The sequence below is a fragment of the Cupressus sempervirens genome, chromosome 5, assembly GCF_028749045.1.
Source record: "Cupressus sempervirens isolate cs-2001-9-10 chromosome 5, ASM2874904v1, whole genome shotgun sequence".
NCBI lineage: Eukaryota > Viridiplantae > Streptophyta > Pinopsida > Cupressales > Cupressaceae > Cupressus > Cupressus sempervirens.
The window spans coordinates 691,750,416-691,756,415 of NC_143122.1; positions in this window are offsets into that span (position 1 = coordinate 691,750,416).

Here is a 6,000-nt window from a genome sequence, read left to right on the forward strand (position 1 = left end):
AAAGGCAAGCAATATCACCATATGTGACACTTGTTTTCTAATATTATAGATTTGATGTTGTTTTCTTTCATTTGAAAATATAATTTTAAATCTTTATCATAAATTATTTCATAATCATAGATAAGAATTTTAGTTATATATGAAAGGGCGCCTTAATTTTTGCAAAAGAAGCATTTGAACTTCTAATAATAATTTTGATGTTGTTTAGAGCTTGTGACTTGGTTCTCTTGTATGGCTGTTATTTGTAAATTATTTTTCCAACCTACGAGCTAGTTGTTATGCATTGTTCCTAGATGGTATTTTGGTTTACTAGTCTGTGAGCTGGTTGATATAGTCTTCTAGTTTTGAGTTAGTCCTTTATTTTATTTTATTTTTGCAGCCTTTTGTCTGCTCCTCTCCCTATTTGTAATTTATTAGCTTTCTTCAATAAAAAAAGAATTGATTTAGCATTTATCACTAAGAGGTAATATTAACATAAATGAACAACATGGGAACAACCATAACCTCTTTTGTAATGACATTCTCCCTCACTTGGATTAAAACATATAATCATCCATATATCTAAGACATCACATTCAAGGATAAAAAAGGAAAAAATAAAAATTGAACAATGCCTAAATTTGGAGTAGGATATTAGAATAATGTTGTCTTAGCCTCACAATTACATAAGTTTAATAATTATTGTTGGATTGCATTTGAGTTCAGATTGGTCCAAAATTTCCCTAAAGTTATGAATTGGCTAATAAGAATCTCTAAATGGTTGTCAAGTGCTAGTGTAGCTAGTTACACTTGGAGATAAGTTGGGTGCCACTTTTTTTAGTGGTTTTAGCATTTGGTTTAGTAATGCAATTTGATGATTTCATGTATTTTATCTCTCATATATTGGGTTCATGAGATGGATGTTTAATGAAAAATTTAAAATATTAGGTTACATTTTGATCCATGCTTGTGTTGGTGCTCCTATGAGAAGCTTGATTTGCAAGTATATCCTACTATGTTGTTGATTTCTAAATAATATTTTAGGTGGGTTTGAGAGTGTGGGATTTTCTCACAAATGGTTTTGACTATGTTTTTTATTAATTAAAAGAGGTTTTTAAAGGGGTTCTTGAAATCCACTAGTTAACAACAAAATACTACTTAAAGACTAGTGCTAGCTACATTAAAAAAAAAAAAACATCACACAAAACTAGGCCTTCAGAACTAAACATAATAAAAACAGCCACAAAGGGGAACAAACAAACAAAAACCACCAAAAGACAAGGGACAGACAAAAAACTAGGAGCACCAATCAGCACATCATATCTTTGACCAGATTTGCAATCTTGAGCTCTAGTTCTCCCATGGTCTCAGCCATAACAATCTTCAAATGAATATCATCCGGAGACTCCTCATTTTCCCTCTTTCTCTTGTTTGATCTCCTTTTGCTCAAGCTCTCATCTTGCAGGTAATCATCTTCATCTGTGACCCTGATTTCCTCTTTATCCTTTTCCTCCTTCCCCCTATTACTTTCCTCCAACATCGAGTCCATATGAGGTTAAGTGCACCAAGTTGTGGTGCCAAAATGGGGGTATAAGTGGACACCTTTTTTCTGAAATCAGCAATTTCTGAACTTTAACAAGAATTTGAAGATAGTTATGCTCAAAATTTTTAGATATGACAAAATAAAAGTAGTAGTCCTTTGAATCTAGTTTCTAAACTACTATTTTTTTTTCAAAATGGTTTAGTTTTAGGTCCTCAAAAAAGGAGGCCACTGAAAGTGGTATTGTTTATTCAAAAAAAATATAACACAATACAAAGTGTGGCCCCCCTAAAATTTTAACTTCTTTTTTTGAAATTATTTAATCGCTCTAGTCAAAAGTTACCTAACACTATGTAGTTTATCCCAAATTTTTTTAGTAATTTTATCATTTGCATTTTTTTTATAATTTTTTAATTGGACACATCCCAAAAATGTGAAATATATATGTACTTCCCTTAGAAATGATTGAAAACTAATCTAAAATCAAAACTTTTTTTTTTTTCAAAGTGTGTAGAATGGAGTCTAGTTTCTAAAAACCTAAGTTGTTGCAAAATTTGATGAATAAGCTAAAATCTATAGCCCAATTAGTACATGTTGGTTTTTGACAAAAAATGGACATACATTCTAAATAAATTATAGTTGAAAGGCTTGAAATAATTTAAATAAAAAATAAATTATATGGTTATATAGCTAACATCGAGGCCTACAATGTCATGTAACCTAATTTTATCGATGCTCAACCAGGAGGAAACTTGAAGGAGAGCATAGAAGAAAAATCAATCATTTTTTGTATGTTTGCAGTAAAACACATCTCAAACTAGTTTAGAGACTCCAAACCTTTGGGTTGGATCTCCAAGGAAAAACCAAGCCTTAGGCTTGGTAGAATGTAAAGCTTTAAGTAGTGTGTATGCACTATAGCATATCCATGCTATAGTGTGCACACATTATTTAAAGTTTTTTTTAATTTGGGCCTTAATAGAACATGCACACTTTAGTGCATATGCGCTTTAGTGTGCACGCACTATTAAGACCTAAATTTCAATAGAAAGGGAAGGTCAGAGGTAGAAAGGGTAGAGAATGAGAGAGATTAGAAGATGGGAAGAGAGTAGGAGGTGGGATTGGGAGAGAGGGAGGGAGGGAGAAATAGAGAGAGAGAGAGAGAGAGAGAGAGAGAGAGTAGGGGATGGGAGAGAAAGAGAGTATGGGATGGGAGAGAGAGATAGAGAGTATGAAGATAGAGAGAGAGGGATGGGAGAGTGTGTGTGTGTGTGTGAGAGAGAGAGAGAGAGTAGGGGATGAGAGAGGGTGTGTGAAAGAGAGAGAGTAGGGGGTGGCAGAGAGAGAGTAGGGGATGTGAGAGAGAGAGAGAGAGAGTAGGGGATGTGAGAGAGAGAGTAGGCAATGGAAGAGGGAGTGGGAGATCAAGAGTGAGAGAGAGAGAGAGAGTGGGAGAGAGAGAGAGAGAGAGAGAGAGAGAGAGAGAATAGGGGGTGGGAGAGAGAGAGAGACAGTAGGGGGTGGGAGAGTGAGACAATGGGGGATGGGAGAGAGAGAGTAGGGGGTGGGAGAGTAGGGGATAGGGGAGAGATAGTCAAAGAGAGTAGGTGGTGGGAGAGGGAGAGAGAGAGAGAGAGAGAGAGAGTAGGGGAGATGGGAGTGTGTGTGTGTGAGAGAGAGAGAGAGAGAGATAGAGAAAGTAGGGGATGGGAGAGGGGAGAGAAAAAGAGAGTAGGGGATGGGAGAGAGAGGAAGTGTGTGAGAGAGAGAGTAGGTGGTGACAAAGAGAGAGTAGGGGATGGCAGAGAGAGTAAGAGTAGCGGATGAGAGAGAAAGAGAGTAGAGAGGGAGAGAGAGAGAGTGTGTGTGGGAGAGTAGGCAATGGGAGAGGGAGTAGGAGAGGGAGAGAGAGAGGGGGGATGGGTGTGTGTGTGTGTGAGAGAGAGAGAGAGATAGAGAGAGATAGTAGGGGATGGGAGAGGAGAGAGAGAGAGGGGGGGATGGGAGTGTGTGTTTGTGTGTGTGTGTAAAAGAAAGAGAGTAGGGGATGGGAGAGAGAGTGTGTGTATGTGTGAGAGAGAGAGAGTAGGCAGTGGGAGAGGGAATGGGAGAGAGAGAGAGAGAGGTGGATGGAAGTGTGTGTAAGAGAGAGAGAGAGAGTAGGGGATGGGAGAGAGTGTGAGAGAGAGTAGGAGGTGGCAGAGAGAGAGTATGGGATGGGAGAGAGAGAGTGGGAGTAGGGGATGGGAGAGAGAGTAGGTAGTGGGAGAGGGAGTGGGAGAGGGAGTGGGAGAGGGAGAGTGAGAGAGAGAGGAAGAGGATGGGAGTGTGAGAGAGAGAGAGTAGGGGATGGGAGAGGGGAGAGAGAGGGGGGGTGTTTGTGTGTGTGAAAGAGAGGGAGTAGGGGATGGGAGAGGGGAGAGAGAGAGAGAGAGAGAGAGAGTAGGGGATGGCAGATAGAGAGAGTGAGAGAGAGAGTAGGCAGTGGGAGAGGTTGATAGATAGAGAGAGAGTAGGTGATGGGAGAGGGGAGAGAGAGAGAGAGAGAGTAGGGGATGGGAGAGAGAGAGAGTAGGTTGTGGGAGAGGGAGATAGATAGAGAGAGAGTATCTTGAGAGAGTGTAGGGGATGGGAGAGGAGAGAGAGAGTGAGAGAGTAGGGAGAGAAAGAGTAGGGGATGGTGGATGCTAGGATAGGGAAAGATTATTTTTCACATAGTGCATATGCACTATAGTTCATGTGCTTTATAGTGCATACATGCTATAGGGCATACGCACTATGTAAAAACACCAAAAAATGGTTATAACGAAAGTTTAGGTCCCTACTAATCCATATTCTACTTTTCGTCTATTGTTTATTCTATTGTTTCATGTTGTTGGAAGTTAGAAAACACTATTTGAGTGCTTTTTGAACATTTTTTTATTCTATTTGAAGCTACCAAACACCAAATTCAATCATTGGATACACTATTTGAAGACTTTTTGAACATTCGTTCTATAGAAAAGGTTAGTGCAATTCTTTTTAAATATTCTTTTTTATTATATAGAGACAAATTTGACTATAATTTGACACGTTATTTAATATATACTGAATTATTGAAATTTGTATGTTTGAATGAATTTTTATTTGAAAATGGTTAGAAATTTGACAAGTTGTTTAATATATATTGTGTATTCATTGAAATAATTGTAATTTGTATATGTATTTGAATGATTTGTAATTTACAAATTGTAAAAAATTCATATGTTTGAACAATTTGACATATAGAAATTATCATCATGCCAAGGAAGAAACCAAAAACTCAAACAATGGAAAAGAGGGAGAGAGAGTTGGAAATTAAAGAGATAAAATGAAACTACTACGTGAACAAAGAAAATTTCAAAGCAATAATAAAGAATTGATTTTCAATGAGGAACAAGAACCACCAATACAAAGAAACAAAGAGGAACAATTGGAAAGACAAAGAAAATGAATGAGACTATTACACTCAAAAAAATAATTGAATTGTGAAGCTACACCATCTTCCAATGTTGGAGTCATATCATCATCTCATGTTGAAGAGATGCTAATTTGTAGATCCAACAATGTACACACTCCATCATGTCATGTTGAAGGCACAACATCAACATATCAAGTAGGTGATATTCCAACTTTTGCATCTTTTTACCAAGGCACACCATCTTCGGTTCAAGGTATGCAAAGCACTCAATCTTATGTTGATGTTCAAAATGTTGAGGGAATGGGAGAGATTATAAAAACTTCTAGAATTCATTTTAGAAGACCAAAATATTTGATTGATATTGATACTAACATTTTGAAACCAATGCCAGACAAGATTAGCAAGCGTACTTGTCAAATAAAATTTAATCATATGTGGAGATCATTCTTTGAAGAATTAAATATTATAGGTTAGTGCCAATTATTTGTTGAAATGATGAGAAATTTGAAATTTAATCCTATCATGAAGATTCTTGGGCTAAGAATGATGGATGATTCAAATGAAAAAAGTATTGTAAAGAATCTAATGAGTGCTTATGACAAAGTGGGTTCTAAATCACACACCAAAGATAGTAATATCACAAAATGAGTACTTACATTAACAATAGTAAGTACCCAAATTAAGAAAGCTTGACTCATGAGAAAGACAATAAAAACATTGAAAATCAGTAGAAGTACTCTAAGGAGAGCCATGCTAAGGCATTAGAGATTGGAACATCCAACAAAAAATGAGTTATGAATATTTAGTAGTAGGCTACTGCAAAAGAATAAAGAAATTAGTGAAGCTTTGAAATCATTGATCGAAGATTTTTAGACAAATAACACACATGTTTCCCCTAATCAAAGAGATGTTGTAAGAAGGAGGATTGGTAGCCAAAATTGTGACCCACATTCGAAACATTTTTTGGACTCAACTCGAACACAATTTTTTGCAAAATTTATTAGTATGTATCCTCAAATTCAAATAAGTCAAGGATTTTTTGAGA